At 39.3% G+C, this 22578-nt stretch overlaps 1 protein-coding gene across 5 annotated transcripts in view; it reads left to right on the top strand.

Annotated features, from left to right (window-relative positions):
* GALNT18 (polypeptide N-acetylgalactosaminyltransferase 18) overlaps positions 1-22578 on the top strand; it is a 253560-nt gene that overhangs the window by 144149 nt on the left and 86833 nt on the right. The gene's annotated exons all lie outside the window — the stretch shown is intronic.

The raw sequence follows: 22578 nt of genomic DNA, 5'->3' as shown, positions 1-22578 counted from the left end.
AGTTATTTGTGGGGCCATTGCTCAAATGGTGTTCTTTCCTTTTGCACTGGAGAAGTAACATACTTTAAGTAGTATACTTAAAGTAGCAGCCTGGGAAGTTTGGGAAAGCTCTATTTAAAACTTTATGGAAACTGTGATGAAACTAGACATAAAAGTTAAAACTTCTATTTACGATGGTGGAATTAACATGGGAAAAATGAAGACTTAGAGCTTAGGCTGTAGGAGAGTGAAAATTTCTGCTTGTTTTTCCTCACCCAGTTTATTTGGAAAAGATGTTTTGTTTTTTCTTGGGCCTCCATAACCAGAGTCCTTGTTAACAGCACTTACTGGAAGTCTGTTTTGAGAGTCTGGGTAGAGAGAAATACAGATGCCAGCCAAATGGAAAGAGATACAGTTTATATACTAAAAACTCACCCTTCATATTCTTTATGATCTTCACATATGTCTAGAAGTCTGTTAGTTTTCTGAGTAAGTTCTGCAACCTACTTCCTACAGGATAAGGCAAATCTTGCTCTCCTGGCAGTCTGATAGGCAAAGACTTCTGACTGGGGGACCTGCATGGTTCTATTCCCCATTAGCCTCCTGCTACATCTCTGTGGTATTTTGCAATGGAATAGGTGAATAAACTGATGATTTTTTTTTTTTTTTTAAATAATAGTTTCCCTTCAAGTGTAATCTGAGAGAAATGGTAGATGCTCCAAAGCATTCTCACAGATACTTTTGATGCCAACTCAAAGGACAATTTGCCTTTCATTAAATGTAACAGGGTTTGTCTGCACTGCAGTATAAACTCTCCAATAAATGATTTAGATTTATTTTGCTAAATAATATGGCAGCATGAGTCGTTGTTGTTTTGGTTTGGCAGCAGAGAAAATCTTGTTGGAATTGCTAAGTGCTTTCAGTTCTTTCAAGTTAGCTTACTATCTGCTGCTGCATTGTTCCTTTGCTCCTAACTGACACACTTCTTTGGCCCAATGCCTGTCTAATCATTGTTTAATGTTTCAAAAGCTGCCATCTTCTATTTGAGGCAATCTTTTCAAGCAGTACAAATACCAGCAGATTTCCATAAAGTAGAAATAATTGGAAAAATAAAGTAAAAAAAAAAAAAGAGAGATGCAAACAGCATTAACATTTTATGAAGCTGAAAAAAATACCATACACCTAATCAAATTATGGTGAAGTTTTAGGAAGCTTAAAGATATTTCTGTGGCTAAATACATGGTCTATCAGTTTTACATGCTATGGAATGATTGTTTGTCCTGACCTATTGCCCCTAATCTCAATTCTTGCTCATGTGCACAAAGTGGAAGGAGAACAACAAGGTCTTCTAAAATGGAAGACAAGTTTACAACTCCTGTGCCAGCAAATAAACAATGATTTCTATTTTTTATTACCAATGAACAAGTGCAATATCAGTACCTGAAAAATGTGCTTACCTCCTCATGTCAAATAAGTGACTATGTCTCCCTGCCTTGTAGTAGTATTATTACTGCATGAGCAGCAAGTTTAAAACATTTCCCTGTAGCTTGCTGCTTATATGAAATACCTAGGATTACTTTTTAGTGATATCTCTGTGCTTGAAACTTCGTTGTGCCTTTGACAATCAGTTTTGAACATGCAGGTGAAACTGTGTAGCACTGGCTCTGGTTTTGTGTTCTCTCATCAGATGTCTCTGTTTCCAAAGGAATGTTTCTTGTCTTTACCCATTTCCCACACATACAAATAGATAAAGCTTAAGGAATATTGTGGCAAAAGTTGCATGACTGTGTGTACGGTTTATATCTCACACACAGGATCTTATGTACTGAGACAAGCCCTGATGTAAGACAAAACATATTCCACAAATAGCATTAGTTTTAATTAATGCTATTTGTGCTGCACAGTGTTGTATAGAAGGGCAAGAACTGAATGAGGATGTCCCATGACAACCTCTGGAATGCCTTGTGTCCAAGATGGATTCTTGCCGAGACCATCAAATTGTGATCTCTGGGAACACTGTCTCCAGGATGTAGGAAGCTGGAGAACTGCTGGACACTGAAGGTTCCCATTCAGCTAGGAATAAATCTTAATGGCAGCTTAACTTAGAGCATTAGTCCAATGTTAGAAAAGAGATTTGAGGGAAGCTTTTTCATCAGAAATTGAGCAGAGAGGTTAGGAATTCATAGCTGTTGTTTACCAGCATCTCTAGCAAACTGGAGAGATTGAGAGAGACACGGAAGAAGGCAGTAGGCAGAATCATAGAATCACAGAATGGTTTGGGTTGGAAGGGACCTTAAGGATCATCTAGTTCCAACCCCCCTGCCATGGGCAGGGACACCTTCCACTAGACCAGCTTGCTCAAAGCCCCATCCAACCTGGCCTTGAACAATGCCAGGGATGGGGCATCCACAACTTCTCTGGGCAACCTGTTCCAGTCACCACCCTAAAAGTAAAGATTTTTTTCCTAATATCTAGTCTAAATCTACCCTCTTTGAGTTTAAAACTGTCACCCCTCATCCTATCACTACAATCCCAGTTAAAGAGACCCTCCACGTCTTTCCCGTAGACCCCCTTTATGTACTGGAAGGCCGCTATAACGTCTCCCCGGAGCCTTCTTTTCTCCAGGCTAAACAATCTCAACTCTCTCAGCCTGTTCTCATAGGGGAGGTGCTCCAGCCCCCTGATGACCTTTGTGGCCCTCCTCTGGACCATCTTGAGCAGGTCTATAATGAAGTTACAAGAAACCTCAATGGCTTGGTAAAAAGAGCATCATCACATGTGGATATAGATGGCATTCCAGGAGAATGACCATATTGATCACAGGAAGAGAAATGTGTCAGATGAAATAAGAAAATTTGTACTTTAGTTTTATCCTACAAGCCTGAAAAGGTCAGTTGTTATACAGTGATACAGCGGTACTTTACAGGTTGCCTGATACTCACTCAACCGTGAAATGTAGCAGTATTTTATGCAACTGTGACTAAACTTTCACTGATTCACTCTTCTTTTGACTTCACATTTGAAAACTGAATAAGTGGCTCTATTATTGTATGCCCCAGTAGGACCTCTGGAAAGAGTTTGGTGGCGGGACATAGTGGTGGTTCATATCCTTGAAAATACATTGAGCATGTGAAGTACTCTGTCTTTCTCTCTCAAATGTTCCTACAACAGCCTGGAATACTCTACAGACCTTCAGGCGTTGTGCAGAGCTGAGCACTTCAGCAGAAGAGAGATCAGTAAATCCAGTTTAAGGCAGCCAAAATTACCATTTTACTGCACACTGTAGAACTGGATTTTCTGTTGGTTTTGCAGATGTACATTCATAGTCCCTGAGGTGAGAATGGTACAGTAATTGTAGTGTTCAAGCTTCCATCACAAACAGCTCTTTTTAAGTTGTGGTGTGCTGCCTTTCTTAAAACGATGCTGAGATTAAACCAGGCATGATAGCAAATCTAAAGAACAAGATTAGATATGAGAGCTCTCAGTTGAAAATTATTCTTAAAAATGAGAGGGAAAGAAAGAGGATATTCCTTTTTTTTAAGAGTTTTGGGGTTTGTTTTACCTTTTTTTTCCCAATAGGAAGAGCTTTTTTTACCCTTTGCTTATGTCAGCACTACACCTTTACCAAATATCTAAAGCTTTTAGGTTTTGTTGTTAGTTTAAGGGCTGATCTTAAAAGGCGTTGACTGCCTCCTAGGACTTCCTTTTTCATGAATAGGTTGCAATTTACGGTGTGATGTAGGTTCATTCTTGTGACATAGAAAAATATTATCCATAAAGTCATACAACTAGTACAGAGAGTATTACCACAAAATGAAGGAAATCCAATCCTTCAGTGATGTTAGGTCAGTATAGAAGCTTACATATCCCACCTCCTCAAATTAGAAATGGTTCATCATTAAACAAAAGAGTTGTCTTCCCAAATAGATGTAACTGGAACCTCTGTGGTCCTGTCAGTTCTTATCAGAAGTTGCAGCTTCTTGGAGCTCCTGTCTGAGGGACTGGCCTACGGAGACTGTAAGGAAGATGAATGCAAAACTAAGCCTCAGTCGCTTTCAGAGATAAGTACTTCTGACTGCATGCTCAGCATAGGTTAGCCGTGTCCAATATTTGTTCTTTTTAGCACTCTTTTAATAAGGCATAAAAATTAGGAAGTCAGGGGTCTTTTAAAATATCTAAAAAGAAAAACCTCAGGGGAGGTGAGTTAATAAAATGGTCTGTTAAACTAACTTTCATTTTATGGGCCTAAACTAGGAACACTGAGAGATGACTTAGTTACAGTAAAATGGAAAAAAGAGTCTAATCAGCTTTCCTTATAATGGAAAGTGCCCTAGAAAAATATGCCTGTTGCATCAGAATATATCAAACTGAGTTTAATCAACTGTGGATTACTGCACAATAGCTCAATCAACTTTAGGTCAGGAAGAAAGTAAGTAGAGGAATTATTTAGAATTATTTAGTAGAACTGTAGAAGAAGATGTATGCTCAATGGTTCATTTGACTTCCTGGGATTGGATTATCAAAGTTATCAAAGTAACATGAAAAACAGCAGCATGTGATTTATTTCTCTCACACAGGATCTTATGTACTGAGGCTTAGCCCTGATATATGACAAAACATATTCCACAAATTGCATTAATTTTTATGGTGCTGCATAGTGTTGTATATATCCTTGGGTTTGAGTTCATATAGGGTATTTTCATGAAAAACGCAAAGCTCTCTGGATGGACCTGCTGCTCTGGCTGACTTTCCTCTTTTTATTAGAGTAGTAATGGGGGTGATTCATTTAATCCAGAACAATGATCACTTAACTTACACCAGATATAGCCTGAGTTAGCAAATCTGTATGCTGGAGATGGATTTTATTTCAAATAAGTTTCAGTCCACTCTCAGAAACTTTTTATCGCAGCAGGTTACTTTGGTTATAAGAGCCAAGTTTTCTGCTGGCTTAACCTCTCCTACCTACCCATCTCCAGTTGAACTAAGTGGATTTCTGATTCTGGCAATTTTTATAGGTTCCTATGAGTGTGAAAACTGCATTTCTGCCTGTGCCATATGTACCCTTTACAGTAGAAATTCCCGTGATTTATATAACTGGATGTGATAGGGGAAAAGTGTTTTCTCTGCTTTTGTATTATATTTTTAAAGTTTGATACCACTTTCAGTATCATGTAGTTACCTGTGTAATCAGTTATCCATTCAGTAGTTTCCTGACTAAAAAAGGCCCATAAAACCATCAGTAAGTATAAAATAAATATGTTCCTATTTTTTAAGGGATTCTTTTAGAAATGGAAGGGAATTCTCTGTGAGTTTTGGATAATTTGCTCAAAGATATTGTTGAAATTGAGGGGTAAACTCTGCCTTCATTATCCTATTAACAGCAGAACCCTTGCTGACATAAGCTTCAGCCCAAGGGCTCAGTAGCATCCCAAAAGGGGCTTGACTAGTGACAGCTGAGAAATACACAAATTACATAGAATAAATAGCCAGTTTTGACGGGAGTATTGAACAGATTCTTGGCCTGGCACTTCATTTCGAAGAACTCCACTATAGGTCCTGTACGTTAATCTGAGAGTACCTGTGTAACTGTCTAATAGTTCTGTGTTTCTTTGGTAGTATGAGGCACCATCTATGTTCTGTCTGGTATTCTTTTGGAAAAATTTAGTCCGATTTCTCTGTAAATATTCTGCAACGTGTACTTTGATACAGTTCTGATTCCAACTGTTCATCTCCCGCAGGAGGCAAAAATTTACGTTGTTTCTGTGGGTCAACTGCCTAGTGAGTGAAGTAAGTGTACAGGAGTATGCAGGACGTGCCTGCAGAGCAGGAGGACCACAATTGTTAGGGGATGGATCTACACTGCGCACACTGCTTGGAATAGGTGAGCCTTCCCAGGGCAGGGAGGAGTGATGACAGATAGCTGTTGTGGCCGTGCAGGATATTCCTTCCTTTCTCCCTAGGAAATAAATGTCTCTCTAACATGTGCCAAGTCACAGTTCCGCTGAAGAAGGCTTGAGAAATTATACTGCTTGCTCAGGTCTGTCCCTGGAGTCAGTTTCCAGGCTCCTCAATGTGTTTATTTGGCATTTCTGTCAGTAAACTCATTTGCTATTGTGCTGTTCCTGGCACAGATGCAAAAATGGGAACAAGTCTCCTCAAGACAATCTCACTTAAAATTTAGTGCTGTTTTGAAAAGTATCTAACCCTTTTAACTGTCCTGGATTGCTTGTCAGGGACTGAACACTGTGTCACCCTAATCATAAAGCCTAATTGCTCACAGCCAATAGTGTATATTTATAATAGATTGTAAGCCTGATTTAGTTGTGTGATTTATATTATTTTGTGAGATATCACATGGGAACAGTGAGGTACTCTTTGGTTAAGGTGCTGTTAAGCAGTTAGACTCATACTGGATCCCGTCTTCCTTAATGCCATTACATTCAATGAAAATATTTACACCATATGGTACTGTAAGTCATTAATAGGAGCATCAGTGTCTTGGCTTTCATAAACACAGTGCTAGTTTACCTCTGATTTGGCATACACATGGGAAAAAAAAAAATCCAAGGGACTTTAAGTACTGTGACAACTGCAGGTTCTGTGACAACTGCCTGGAATATTTATTAGACAAGCTACAGATTCTTGCCACCCTATTCCTTTTAACATAATTGAGAATAATTGAAATAACCAAATTATTTTTTATCTGAAAGGGAAATCAATACAAATCACAAAAGAGCTGTAGACATTTTGTCTGAGATTGTAGATCAGTTTCCTTCTTAGTCACCTGATTTTAGTAGATTTTGATTTTTTTTATGGGCTGTAAAATACCTTTCCCTGAATCAGTTATGTTCATGGTGTGATTTGATGTATGTGGTTTTTTTCTGGTTTAACTTTTAAGTCTTAAATGATTCTTTGTTTTCTCCTTTTGTTGAAATTGACAGCTTTATATCTTAACACTTTCCCTGTGTTTCTCCTGCAGTTTAGTATTTGAAGTGTTTTTTGTCGAACTAGTTCTTTGCTTTTTTTTGGTTGTGTTCAAGTGATCTGGCAGTGAGCGAATTTGGACAGTTTTTCCGTGTTCCATATAAAAGCTGTTTCTTAAATGTTACTGATGACTGTGTAGTGTTTAGAGCCAGCTATCCGTCTTGCCAAATTGTTAAAGCTATCATCCCCCACAGGCTGCTGGTGTGACTATTTGGTATTGCTCGTGGGAGGATACTGCATTTTCCAGTGAACTTCTGTTCCAAAAAAGATATTCCAGCTTGGCGATGGGAGATACTGCTATCTGTCATTCCATTTCCCCCATCGAAGGGTGATCCTGAGATACCAGCTCTAAAAGCAAAGTTGCTACAATGAATTTTCTGTCTGAAATATGTTAATATTTATGAATGTTCAAAAGGACTTGTTACTCAAGAGTTCTTCTCAGTCTTCAGATTTATGAGGAAAAAATATTCTTGTTGGCAGAGAGTTGCGGAAAGAGTTTTAGATCTTTTATTGCAGTTTTTTTGTTTTATGGCTTACAGTTCTTGTAAGTAGTTAGTCTAAAGCAAGTTATTTTTATGGTTTCAAACACAAATATCTAGGTTTAATCACCATAGGCTTGGGGTATTGTGATTTTTAACTGTGCCAGACAACAAACTAGCCTGTACTGTTAAGATATTTGTCTTTTCTGTATGCTTCATTTCATCCATCTATAAAAAGCATGGGGCAATATTTGCCGAGTAAACCTAAAAAGAGATGAGGCAAGCTTCTGTCAGGATTAATTGAAACATGGTTCCCTCTGTGTTGGGGCAAGAAGAAGGACCAGACAATCTCTCAAAAGTCCGTTCAGTGCTTCAGTCTTTGATTGTCTATTTGTCAAACTATTTTTGGTCTTCAAATGGAAGAGCTCTAAGGTGCAGTTTATAAACACTCAATGATTAGTCAGCATGTGGATTTTCAGGGCACATTCTAAGAAACCTGTTATAGATTCTGACTGTCATAAAAATATCTTGGGAGCTGTTCTTCCTGTTGAAGGGAAGGTGGAAAAGTTGCAACCAATAGTAGAAAGTCCTCTCTGTATTTGGTAGATTTATTTTTATTCTACTATAAATAATTTCTGACCTCAAATTTTGTGAGGCTTAGGCAAATATGGAAAAATTAGATCCTCTGAAAGCCTTTAACAGTCCTGTGAATGCTCCTGTGCCAATAGGCAGAACTAGAGATATCTTTAGTATCTCTCATGTTGTTATATTCAAAGTCATTGGTAAACATTGACTGTGTCCACACTACCAAATTTTCTGAGATGTGCTTTTGAACAGAGATTGCTGTATATGAAAGAAAAACAATCAGTCAGGCTCTGCAATCCATTTGAATTCTACATGGAGAATATATGTAAAAAGGTTCACAGTTTGTTCTTTGCATAACAGCCTATGGTGCGGTAAGATCACCATCTGCAAACAAGTAATTGCAAGGCTCAATTTCTTTAGCAAACTGTTGCTGTTGGAAGACTCGTGACAGAACAAATTCATCTTGTTTTGTATTTATTAACCGATGTATATAGTTTTAAAGTGGAAGGGGTTTATAATTTTACTTAGCTATTGATATGCAGAGTTTCATAAACATTAGTGAAACAGACTCACTCCCATTATCTCACTACTGGTGAACCCGTTCATTCAGCTGAATGCTATAGTGTTTAGTCTCTGTGCAGATCTATGAAAATCAGAAAACTTCTATTCAATCACCTGAGCATGGGCTTAGGAGTCAAGCTTCAGATACCTGTTTCTAAAACCTTGACCCTACAGCTTCAGAAACATGCACTTAGTTTCTTGGCAAGGTTTTACTTTGTGTCTGAAATTTGAAAATATATTATTATTAAAATCAAGTTTGGTGACTTTATGACTGGATGTTGCAAGCTCACAGAAGTGTTCAAGGGCTAAATCATATGCATTCCAATTCCTGTATTGCTCTCAGACCATCTATCCAATGTTGTTATTTGTTCTATGGCTGCTTGTTTATTTTAGCAGAAGATAGGTGTGCATCAAAAGAAATTAATGCGTTCTCTCCAAGGCAGCTGTGAACTCTTATCACAGAGTCACAGGATGGCTGAGGTGGGAAGTGACCTCTGAAGATCATCTAGTCCCACCCCTCTGTTCAGAGCTGGGTCAGCTAGAGCAAGTTGCCCAAGACCATGTCCAGTTAGGTTTGCAAAATCTCCAACATCAGTAATATCTTTGTAACACTAGTAAAAAAGCTTTAAAGGGACTGGAAATTTAAGCCAGAAATACAAAGTTAAAAGATAAAAAAATTTGGCTGCGTTTTTGCATGTGGACATAATCTCTTTTGATCTATGAGCCCAGCTGAGCCTCACTGACTGTATTTGCTTAATTCAGACACTGGATAGTTCTTACCAAAGCTGCTCATGTCATCTGAATTCACAGAAGTATTTCTGATGGCCAGATGCTAAGGAGTTGTAAAAGTGCCTTCCCTTCAACAATTAAAAAGATAGAGCTTCAGAGCTACATCTCATGACTAAAATGTTGTTGTTATTAAAAATACAGATTCAAAGAGAATGGTTAGTAGTGTTTTAAGAATGGCATATTGGCGTGAAAAATTAAAATGATACTGCACTTGTCAAAGAAATGGACCTGAGATAGCTGTGCATGAACCAGCTCGGGTGGTTTTGTACTACGCTTCAGGGTCTGGGTAAGTAAAATCAGCCCGAAGAGTGTGCCTAGCCACAGGCACAAATGCTGTCACTCCTTGCCTGGACAGCTGTAGTGTGAGAGATAGGGGCGGCATCTAAGGGAACTACCGCTAATTCAGAGCACTGCAGTATGTTTCTTCAGCCACAGTTATGTTATACTGTACATAGCAGCCTGTCCCATGCTCTGCATGAGCTTCTTTTAACAATTTGAAGTGGATCTAAGGTCTCAGCCTTTATCCGTAAGGTGTGCTGCATGGCCTGGGTCCAGGATAGCTAAATATTTGTTCGGCATTCCAGTCGGAAGACCGTAGCTGACAGGTCATTTCCTCTGGCATTACAGAGCGCTCTGCCAGAGCTCTAACACATGTCTGGCTGGAGTACAATCTTCCAAGGGAAATGCAGTCAAAACCTGTAGGGTGGACTTCCCTGTGAACTGCTGCTATTACAAATATTACTGTTCTCTTCTACTGGAAAGACCATTTCTTTGTCATTGCCATCTTAAACATCTACAAACTCTTCTCCCAATCCTGTACTGTAGGCTCAGTCTTGCAAGTAAATCAGTCAAGCTGCTCCCAGACCTGGAGGCGGTACATCTGCACAACGCTCCATATGCAGACATAGCAATTCATTAGTGCTAGCTCAGGTGGCTGCGTGTGCTGTGAACTGCGCAGTATAGCTGTGTCCTTGGATGCCATGGTGCCCTCTCCTTATAGGACAGAGTCTTTACTTGCTGAATGGTAAATCCTAATCATGTATACTTGATAATACTATGCTAGTGGATATTTTAGGCTTTCAAACAGAGAGGTTTTAATGGTGATTGGTCATGTAGTAGTGAAATACGAACTGTTCATGAAGAGAAAGAAATTACTGGATTTTAGTGAAGAGAATAGTGAAGAGCCTTTAAGAGGTATGCCTTGGTACTGCTGCTGATTTTGTTCAGTACAGTGTCAATCAAACCAAAGGGATCAATGAGTTCCAAAACGAAAGTAGCAGAAGGGTGGAGAAAAATAAGGTATTGTTTGATAAGTATAGATGTTACGTGTGGATACGGATAAGGAAGGAGAGACATAGGTCATCCCACTTCTAAATTTTATGTGTGTTTGATGCCAGCTAATTTCAGAGGTATTTGTCATGCTAGTATATATCGAATACCAGGTCTACTTCACATCATTAGGGAAGGATAGTCTTGATGAGAGCAAAAGGACAGGGAGGACTAGTTCTTTAGGGAATGGTCACATGGAAGCAGTGGTGGCATTGGTTAGTATTGGAAGGATACACAAAACAGTTTTGTTTTGAGATGAGGAGCAAAAGTTTACGTCAGTGGAGTATTTCAGAACCTGCCAGCTATGTTTGAGGTGGCTGATCATAAGGTAGCAACAGCTTGTTTCCAAACTGTAGCCAACCTGCTTGTGTGGCTTCTGACGTGCACCGATACCGTTCCAGAAGTGGTGTTGCATGACTGTCTTCCCCAGGTATATGCTTTCCCAATGCTTATCTTGACATCCCTTTGTGTAAGAGTTGTATGTAGCTGGGGATAACTTGTACCAAGGTCCCTAATTAATGGTTTTAGATTTAACTGTAAAGAAAATCCTCTGATTAGAAGAGAATTGCCACTCCCTCTCTTTGTTAAGATATGACTGATAGGTTCTTTGTTTATCTACCTGAAGGGATTAAACAAAGCATGTACAAGAAAAACAAATCTTTATTAGGATTTGATACAAAAAACCTTTTCTGAAGCACGGTTGCAGCACAGCAATTTTAATTAGTTTTCACAAATGCTTCCAATTAACACCCACAGTGTTTACTTTTTCGCTACAGAGAGGATTCTCTCACATAGCAAATAAAAAAAGGACGCTGACATAAGTTTTCACGGGCAGCTTAGCAAAAAGACTGAGAGTAACTTGCAAGTTGGTGGTCTTCTTGCATTTCAGAAGGTAATTTGCTTTTGCTGTGGAGTAGGTTTGGGGTTTTTTGTTCGTCTGGATGGTCTAACAGAGAAAAAAAAAAATCTGCCATGTTTTTCAAAGAGATGTTATGAAACCTACTAGTTCTCTGTGTTTTGTTTTCATCACCCTGATTTGTCTGTGGTGAAAGACAGGAACATTGACAAGTCTCCAGTTCGTAGTATTTGAACTTTGACCACTTCTTGTTTACCACTTCAAGCATTTTGTCTTCCTCTGTTTATAGCATTTACTGGAGTTTCTTATTTTCCTGGTTTGACTTCCCTAATTGGAACTGCAGCATGTGGTTCAGGTTCTTCACGTGAGCTGCAAATGTAGCTCTGGTAGCAAACCCTGCCAGTTCCTTTGACAACAGCTTTGCAAATAGCTCTTCTGAGAAGTGTGTAAACTTCTTCGGTGGAAATACTGTGCAGAATGCAAGTGGTCAAGGAGTGTATAAAGCTGTGCCACTTTGCTATCCAAAGGCAAAGATTTGCATGGTGATAAATTTGGTGTAATTACACCCTAACTTTAGTAAGCAGGTGTGTTATTGTATAAACATTTTTGGTGCTTTATAGATTGAAGTAGCAGCTAGCCAGTGCTAGTAGGGCAGTGAGCATCAAAGCAGCATCTCCTTTGGTTTGGTCAGATGAAATGTAACCTGCTGGTTCATGTCATGGATGAGGTGACAGTCTTGGGATCAAGGTGGAGTCCAAAATGTCCGTGTTATTTTGATCTATCTTGCCTTCTCCCAGTGTGGCACGGTGGCTATAATTGTAATTTCCAGTGTTGGTGGCAGAGAGTGAGAACTTGGGAACATGCATCAGGCTGGCTGGCTGTGTGATGTTCATATACTTTTATTGGTCTGACTCACAAAACATCACAGAAGTTTTACGTTAACTTGCATTTGTTTAGGCCACTTAACTCTTTCCAACATAGGTAGCATGGCTATGTTTGCTATGTAGAGTACAATTTACACATTTGTAGCTTCTCGTATCAGGGCAAATTTAGAAAGGGGAGTGATGTGAGGCCTTTGAAGATGGAAGAGTCATGTGCCTCAAGGAGCTTTTTGCTATGCAGCTTTCTGAGACACCCATGTCTGAGGCTTTTTGAGCTTTGGAACGATCACCAAAATTTCTATGGAATAAATGCTGCTTAGGATTTTAAAGATTTGGATATTAGTTATAACTCTGAGTTTACTACCTTCTGGAGCCATCTCCTCCTGCGACATAATAATAACACTGTAGCTGTATAATAACCCTCTGAGGTTAACTAAGATGAATGCCATATAGGAAAATGAGATCATTACCCAGTCTGAAGTTGTCAAGTGGTCTTCAGTACAACATATTGCAATATGCAGACAAGGTAGAAATTTAATGCTCATAGTTGGAGAGAATTTAATCATGGAATTTCATTATGAAATTTAGCTGTGCAAGAAGCATTCTTTTGAAGATGCTAAAAGGTTTCAATCTGAGAAGTCAGACAGTAACTATTCTGAAAAATGTGGATATACTGCAAATCAAATTGCAAATCATTGCAAATCAAAATCCAGTTCAAGGAAATTAGCCTGTATCTGTGCAAAATCATTATTCACAATGAAAGGTCAAACGGTATGCTGGAAGAATTGGATAGGAGGTGATAGTTTCAAGCCTTTGAATCTCTATAATAAATGGAGTCTGGTAGGTTTATGGTGCTACAGGCCACATCATGGCTAGCTAAGTGAGATATAGACAGTACTTAATGCTAACAGTCCATCGTAAAAAGATCTTCTGGAAAAGACCTTAAAATTCCCAAGCAATATTTTATATAAATGTCAAGAATCAGAAGTATAATGTGTATAAGAAATAATAATGTCAGTAAAAATTATGCTGGGAGCTCTTCATGAAGTCATTTAAATTTGCTGCATTTATTGAGAAGATGAAGCTCTCTGAAAAAAAATGTGGTAGGGGAGGGCCTGGATACAAACGCCTGTGTGCGTAGTTTTCCACATGAATGATAAGTCTGACACATCCAGAGTTCTACTTACTGGGCAGTGGCTGATGAGTCCTGAGAGTCTCTGCTTTGACCACAGGTGTTAAAGCATTGCTTTAGAAGGTAAATTTTGAAGTAAAGAGCTAAAATTAAATGACAAAAAATAATGAGAAAGGAAACAAACTAAAATTAATGTAATCTTTACCAGAACAGAAACATTGAACAAACCTGTTGTAAAATATCTAAATATCATTAAGAGAAACTGCAGTTCCAGAATATTCTTCTGGATTCTTGTTTGCCTAATACTCAATGAAAAAAAATGTAAGTTAGAAGCTATTTAAATGTTTTTGTTAAATTTAGGCATTGTCTTCACCTATGCAGATTTTCTTTAGTGGGATCTCCCAAGATCTAAATTTCAGTGCCCAGTTAGTGCTTCTGATTTCAGTCCATTTTCTGTGACTGTTACCCGTAGCACCTCACGAGCTGCTGTGCTCGGCAGTGTCAGGTGTTGATGCGTGACTGCTTCAGAGAGAGGACTGCTACCTGCTGAACCCCACGCAGCAGGTCCAGAAGTGCTGTGCGTTTCCTTCTGGGTTTCTCGGCCAGCGCCAGCCAGCTCTGCTTTTGCTGACAAGATGAGAACTTGGAACTGGTAGCCCAGCCTGCTTCTTGTAGTCTGGAGCAGGTTCTGTCCCTCCCTGGTAGTTCCAGCCACCTGCAGTGTAAAGCAGAAACCTGGAGCAGCCCAGTCACCTGAGCCTCCAGCTGCTCACTCGGTTGTAATTCCAGGAGGGAGTGCTGGAGTCGATGGGATTCTGTCCTATCTCAGCACTGTAAAAAGCCACTTTCACTGCTTATAATGTCAAAAAATATTGACACTACTGCCGGTTATTTCTGGGGAGCAGGAAAGGCAAGGCTGGTGTGTGTTCTTCTATGTGCGTGTTTTATGCAAGTGAGGCTTCCACCCTGCTGGGAGGCATACTAATAGCCAGATTAACATACTTTAGTTTTAAAATAACATACTCCCAATTAAGCAGGATTTAACCAAATCTTTCCCAGACTGCAGTAGGTTGCTGCTAACAATGCTGTTCCTGTGTTGTGAATTAACAAGGTATTATGAATTTTAGTTTCAAGTTACTGCCTGGGTTATTTTTAATGTCTTGCCTTTTTTCCAGAAAACATAAGGGTTGCTGCTACTGTCCCTCGCATGTTTCTGATGCAAAAAGGCAGGACATGAACAACAATTGTAATATAACAATTAAACCGCAAACATTTTTTAAAACTAACGGATAGATTGTGATTAGATCCTTACGGAGAAATTTTCCATAGTAGCTGATGAAAGGCTTGGAATAATTTGTTGCATGCTGATATATTTCATCTAAAGATACAAATTGTATGCTATTGTGTTCTCTTAAAACTTGGACTCTGGGATTTTTAGGAAGCAGTGGATGATACACTATTATAATAAGCAGTCCTTTACTTGGAGATCATATATGCTGCATTTAGAGGTTTTCCACAGCTACCAAATGGCGTGGTCCCAGAACTGTGTTACAACTAAGGAGTAATCAAATATGCTGGGAAAGAAGCAAGCCAGAATTTGTTGCTTTAATTTGAAAATGTACATAGTTGATTCTTCAAAAAAAACCGGTTTCTATCTTTAGATAGAAACAAATCCTGCAGCTCTGATGGTATTCAAACCAAATCATTTCTGATTTGAATGGGTGCTTTACAGGAGTAAGAACTATTTGGATTTTGTCCATATTTTTTTGAAGTTTCTAAAAGGAGAAATTGTAACTTCCAAGTTATTAAAATGATGTGAATTAAAACCCATGACTTAAATAGCACAGTAGATACCTACCAGATTGTCCCAAAGGAACTTGGCAGTGGTGTGAGGTGACATTCCTCCTAGGATTGTAGTGGAAGTGCACACTGCTTGCTTGGTAGGTGATGGGATAGGTCCTGCTCCTTCTTTTTATGCCAGGTTAGCAGACTCTGGTGGATGTGCAATGTCATACGTTGTATTCAGCAGAATTTTTCAAGACTATATGGTATAATATGAGGGCATGTGAGAGACAGCTTTTACAAGGGCTAATTATAACTCGCACTTGCTATGACATCGTGTGTGATGGTGCATTCAGGGCCTGGATGTGTAACTTTTTTTCTGAAAAGTTCTCATTGGCTTCAGTGATACCAGTATTTCACCCTGTGAAATTTTTACTTGCAAGTGGTATTATCCAATCTATTCTTGTTTGCATTGCCAGCAACATATTAGCCATTAGAACAATGAACAAATATTGCTCATATTTGTATAATTTGCTTTTTTTTTTTTTCCTTCTGTCTGTTGACAGAAACACCTTGTGTGAATGCAGCTCTGCTGATGTAAAAACAAGTCCTTTTTGTGAACTAATCCCATCTGTTGAAAAGAGCCCTCCTGCCCAGGCAGGCTGTCTTTTTCCTTGGTGTACTTGGTGCTGTATTGCTATTGCTGTGGTGAATTGCATTCTTGTGCAAGCAGCAGTCCACCTTTGAAAGGAGAAGATAATAGCAGGTCACACACAACATGATCACAGGTAGTCAAGAAATCAGTCTTTCTGACCTGGAATATGGATGGAACATTTTGCATCTGATGTGTAAGAGTTGTCTGGTAGAATAAGAGTCATTCATTCAAAAAAAGAGCTGGTAACTCTACATTTGGACGTGGTTTAAAAAATGCACCACGGAAGGTGGTTTGTTTTGGGGTTTTTTTTGTTGTTTTTTTTTTTTTTTTCCTTAGCTGCACTTTGATTTGTAGAGTGAGATCTCAAAAGGAGAAATAGTGTTAATTGCTGTCGTGACCCTCAAGGATGTTGTCACAGTATCATCGGGTTTGGTGCATGCTGCCTACTGTTTTGCTCCCAAGGAAGTAATTCTCTGCATTGAGTATAAAGTTGGATTTTAATTTCTGATACAAAGTAAGTTCTTCATAAAAAACAATGTGGCATGCAAGGCTAAGTCCTATTTATTAAAACCAAACCCTATCTTTTAATGCTCTCTGGCATTCTTTTAAATAACTCTTTAATAGTGAATGTTACTTAATATTGTTTAGTTGGACCTGCTTTGATTCAAGGCTTGGATTGCAGAGGTCCCTTCTAACCAGAAGTATTCTGTGATTACTTTGTTTCCTCTTCCTTTTATAGTCCTGTTCCCAACTTCCTTGCTGTTAGAGGGAGATTTGATCCAGAGAGGAATGTAAGCAGCTCTGTTCCATACATTTCTAACTGCATATTTGCATATTCCATTTTTAATGCAATTTATGTGACTGATTTCCTCTGAATCCACTCCAGAAATAAAGGAGTTACACTTGAACTATTGTGTTTTAATTGGCAGTTTCCTTTTCCTTATGAATCTGTTATCATAACGTGAACTGCCACGCTGTTTCTTAGAGTCATGATTGTTTATCAAGTTTACAGTACAGCAGGCGGCTTGCTGCGCCTTATGGTTATAGAAATACAGAGTATTTCTAATGTGCTCTTCAGATTGCATTTTTCTAGATTTATACAGTCTGCTCCGGCTCTGTTCAGGCATTTAGTTTCTTTTTCTGAATAGTGATTTTTCTGTTCCATACACGTCCAAGAAATAGATTAGAATTAAATACTGTATATTGAAAAAAAAGAAGAAAAAAAGCCACGTGGATTACTGGAAACAGTTGCTATCCAGCTGGGACTAGAATGTATCTCTCAGGCACTTCTCTTTAACATTTAAAGGTCATTTTACAAATGAATCCAGGAACACCAAGAAATGAAATTATGAACTCAGAATTTTGGCATTGGTTCTTCCAGCAGTGTATTATATTCACTGTGTCAGCTCTAATGCATGGTCTTGGTGCTTGGGACTTCTTACTTTATGGCCCCTTTCTAAAACTATTGTATCCAAATAAACATCAGAAGTAGTTCTTGCATCAGATGTGATATGAATATCTGATTTCAGTGATAGTGCTTGTTCCTGACCAGGTTTAACCATTGTTGTGATCACATTATTGTAACCATAATATATCCAGTAACAGTCCCTAAACGGGAGGGAGTCATACACAGTAAACCAGAGTGGAACGGTGTTCCTGCTGAGTTTAATTCAAGCATCCAGCAATCAGAAAGTCGAGTGGAACAGTTAAGATTATATAGTTACAGGTCTGTGTTTAAAGATACTTTGAAGATCGAAACACCTTTCCGTTCAAAGGGTTCTAGGTATCGTCATGAAGAGATACGTAGCAGCCTCTGTACCCTTGCTTTGTTGTTTGTATGGCAGCTGGTAACTATTGGCAGTGCTTGGAAAGTCCCTGTTGTACTTTTAGCTTGTGTTTGCATGTTCACTGGTGTAAGCACGTACACGCCCAACTGGCTTTTATTGACAGTTGTCAACTTTCTAATTTGGGAATTTTGTAATCTGAGAAAAGACACTTTGTGCTTTTTTTCTTAGTCCTGCCTTGCTGCATACACTTAAATTCATTAAAGAGCTGGAAGAAATGTTCACCTGGGAGCAGATTTATTTTCTTTTCCTCTCTTGATGTTAACACTTTAGTAAGCTCTACTCTGTACTCGGAGGTAAGCACGTGAGTCTCTCCCATTGTTAGGGGAATCGAAGGGCCATGTTTAATTCCTTTGTTGCAATACATTTCTGTTGACATTAACAAGAGCTCCAGATATCAGCTCTTAATCCTGACCAAGTGATGTGGATGAGCTCTTGCATCTGCACAGAGTTCTCTGGGCTCCATATGGGCCATGGCTCAAACTGCAGAATCACAGCCTCAGGGAAGTCATGCAGTGTTAATATGCTGCCCTGGGATTTGGGAGACCCAGGTTCTTTTCCTCGCTGTCTGCAACTTCTGGTGTGACCTTGCAGATTCATCTGGCATGTCAGTTTATCTCTCTGTCTTGCAAAGTGTTGCGAGACACTGCTGCTAGAATGTGGGCTCGGTGATACTTATGATAGGATGCACCTTTAGACAGAAATGGAGTACTGTCTTTGAACACTACTCAATAAATAATAAAAGGGAAATAAAAGGGATTTACAGCCCTTATTATAAAGACATTACTACAAGAGAATAGTACTGACAAAAAATAACAGGCTTAATATTTCTTTCTCCAGTATCCCTCTCCTCCATAACATGGTGTTCAGCTGTCACAGTTTCCAAAAGATGATTTTCATTGTTCTTCCCATACTGTTGGGATTTATTAAGATGCAGCAATATTTCTAGGTAGGACTTAATGATCTGGTGCGTGGTATCCCACTTTCATGGCTGGGATTGGAACTATGCATCATTTAGGAAAAAACAAAACGAACCCAAGTAGCGTATGTGTCTGTTAGATCGCTCAAGGAATAGTTGCTGGCACAGGTGTCTTCTGCAAAGCCTGTTTTGTGTTGGGAGGTGTGCTAGTTTACTGATTACTGTTTTGAAGTGGAATTTTTTGCTGGTATGTGGTTCTCGTGCTGTCAGATTCCCAGGACCTTACAACCAGCAACAGGATTCAGTAAAGTGTTCACCTAAGCTCTTTCCATGCATAGACATGATGTTTGTGGGAGGACCTGAGAACAGATCAAAGCAGCCCCCACCAAACCCTTTGAAAGCAGTGTGCTTCCCATTCCTCTGTACTAGATTCTCCTGGGCAATTGAAAGAGTGTGTATCTGTGTGTAGGGGCTGAGAGGGGAAGTGTATATTTTTCCTACCTTTATGGTGGGAGAAGGGTGCTGTTCATGTGCTGGACTAAAGAAATCCTTGGCTTGTAGTCCGAGATGTGATCTAGAGTGAATTGTTGTAAGCGTCATTTATCTTAATAGACCTGGGGAGGTTTGACAGCAGCTGAGACTTTGGATTGCTGAATGTCAGGGTTGTGACTGTGAAAGTTCATTATGCTATCTGGCTTAACATGTGGATAGTCTGAATTTCTGAGATTAGATTATGCATCTCTGTCAGCAATACCAGTTAGGTATAGTAATGGAGGAAAAGGACTGTACTGCTTTTTTGTTTTTGAGGTCTGTCCAAATCAATTCCTTGCATCACGTTAGTAATTTCCCTTGGGTGGTTTATCTATTACCAGATAACATGAGGTTATTAAATACGTGTGCACAGCAGGCCCTCGTTATCTGTTTGTGCATTGTTGCCCTCTGTTGCAAGCATTCTATATACACATGTGCATTACTAAAGATGATGCCTCTATCTGGTTATAAATATTTTCCATTTGGAATTATCAGCTTCTGCTATAGAGATGAGAGGTGATCACTTGGGCATGAAAGATAAGGGGCCAGAGGAAACGAAAATAAAAATTACGAAGCACTGAGCTGCATACGAAATAACTGACATAATCCAATGTACAAGCCTATTAGATAAAGTGCAGCAAACAGTTTTTCTCACATGCCTAGCTGCTGCCATAAATTCAAGTTATTACATGAATTCAGGTTGTATGCCTACAAAGTGACTGAGAGGGAAGAGAGGGGTTTTTTTTGCAGCAAATCTGGTGTAACAGGCTTTCTTTATTTGCCAGAAAAAGTTAGCTATATTAATACATTCTGTTTTCTGAAGCCTATAAAACTGTTATTGGAAGAGTGGAAAAGCAGCTCTTCCTGTTCCTAGGATTTTGGGCCACAAATAATCAGATAAAGAAGATGGAAAAATCTTGGTTTAAAATTAATCGGTTTGTGCGAATTCTGTCTTTTTTGCCAATTTACTTACCTTTCATGGCAGCAGCTCTCGTGGTGTACTGATTTCTTGTGCTCTGCCAGTTGGCTGTTTTACCGTGGTGCAAGGCAGTGGATCCCATTCTGACCTACTGCACAGGGTGTTCAGGGAGGCCCTGGGATCCTTGCCAGGAGCAAACTGAACAGTGGTCTCTTGGCTGCGAGACAGGCAGTAGGTCCAGCGTATTCCTGCAGCTGCTGTAATGATTTGCCTTTAAAAGTGTCCTTTATGATCCAAGAAAATATCCAACATGGTTCTTTACCTGGGAACCAGAGTGTGCCTTCTAGATGGCTCAATGAACACAAAAAGCTAAAGCGTAAAAATAATGATTGGCAGGATTTTGCGCCTTTCATATAATGTGTCAATCCACAATTTCTAGCACAGGGAGGATAATTGTTACGTTAAACCCCATTCTGTATTGAAGAGTAATTTCTTTCCCTTCACAGTAAAAGAAGCCATGTTTGTGCTAAGGTTAAAGAGGGACATGCTAATTCCTGGGCCTTTGACATGGAAATACATTTTTTCCTTAAGGTAAAAGAACAAGGCTTGCAGAGATCGCAATAACATCTAGCGTGCATTCTGCTGCACCAAAGTCAGCAGGGACTTGTAGGCTTTAGAAAATGCATAAAGTTATGAGAGAGCTTTTATTTATTTATTTATTATTTTAGCTCAGTTGGCAAACTTATAGCTAGAAGAAGAGTTTTAATAAGTCAGTAAAATGCATCTGTCTCAGCAAAGCATGAGTGTTAGACTTTACAAATGCAATAGTTCAGAGAGATGTGAGGACTCATTTAAGCACTCAGAATGGGAGTACCTTAAAGCATGGAAGTTATTGAAAGTGAGGCTTAATTGACTGTTCTCTGAGCTACTTCTCTATGAATGTGAGGCAGTAATTCATTATTTATGACAATACTCTTTGTATCAATAACTTTAAAATTTGAAGTCTGGGGACAGATCCACAGCTGCTGTAGGACACTGGAGTAAGGGGCTAAGGCACCTTACGTCATTGAGCATCTAGCCTGATAACTTCCCAGTTTTGGGAGGGTAGAGGCATACAAAATGTAGGCCACTTGCACCCAACTGAATGAAGGGCATTATCTATAGATGGTTTTCCTTCTGAGAAACCTCCTGGGGCATATCTGAGAAATCTTTTCCATATCGTATGGCCTGCCGCAACCCTCCCAGTGTTCAAAGAGGAGGCAGGACTGCGGTCCAGATCGCCCCTCTGAGCTAGGACTGGCCACTCGCACAACCCAAGCAAGCTGCAGTATTGCAAGGAGAGCAGTTGCATTGCCAGCACCTCTCTCAAGCCACCATTCTCTCAGACCATATCCTGAAAGGAAGATGGCTTGCGAAGGGATTTTCATGAACTAAGTGATCCCTTCACATACAATCTCTGTAGCTGTGGGATGGCTGATGTCTTCTGACTCCTTATGCTCCCTGCCTCCATCCTGCCCTGCTTCTGCCCCTTCCTAAGAAGGCAAAATTGCATGAATTCTTTAGCACTGCTTTGTCATGCTGAATAGGGAAACTTGACAAACAAAATCTTGGTGGGTTTGTTAAAAACAAACAAACAACCTCTTAGAAGTATTAGAACTTAATTATGTTAATACTAAACATAATTATGGCACATTAATTATGTTTTCTACGTTTATGAGGAGAGTTGTGCTGTGCTCTGCAGACATCTGTACTGTATAGAGACAGGTGGTAGAGTGCAGCGTTTCCAAGTGCCGCATCGGCACCATTTTCCCATTCCATATATGGCTGCTCTTTCTCTCCAGTTCCAGATACTCATTCAGCTTCGTCAAATTTGAATCCTTATTTGAGAGATTCTGCGCTGAAAGGCATATGCATCTATCTTTATAAGCCTGTTTGTTTCCACAATTAGAAACCGAATCAACAGTGTATTGAAGATGACACATTTGCTCATTCCTTTTCTTCTCCCTATGGTGGCATAAAGCAGTGAAGCACAATAATTAATGAAAAAGACTGTTTATTATTCAGGCAATGTATCTGAAATGGAAAAAAAAACCCAAAGCATGGGTTAAAAATATATCGCTGAAGACCATCAGTGCCATCACAAAGTGTATGATCAGTTCTAGGGGGAGAGTCCTGTCATTCAGTCCAGTTGGGCAGGGTGCTCTAAAATTGTCAAAGACAACTGAACTCAGATTTCTCATGTAAAACTCAGGAAAATGTGGAATGCATGAAAAAAACTGACTTAAGTATCCTGCTAGGGCATCTTTAATGTTCTTCCCAAAATAGTGAGTTTTTTAGCTTCATTTACATGTCT

Source organism: Aquila chrysaetos, chromosome 16 (genome assembly GCF_900496995.4).
Source record: "Aquila chrysaetos chrysaetos chromosome 16, bAquChr1.4, whole genome shotgun sequence".
Lineage (NCBI taxonomy): Eukaryota > Metazoa > Chordata > Aves > Accipitriformes > Accipitridae > Aquila > Aquila chrysaetos.
The sequence above is the reverse complement of the archived record's forward strand: the minus strand, read 5'-3'. Positions and strand labels throughout refer to the sequence as shown.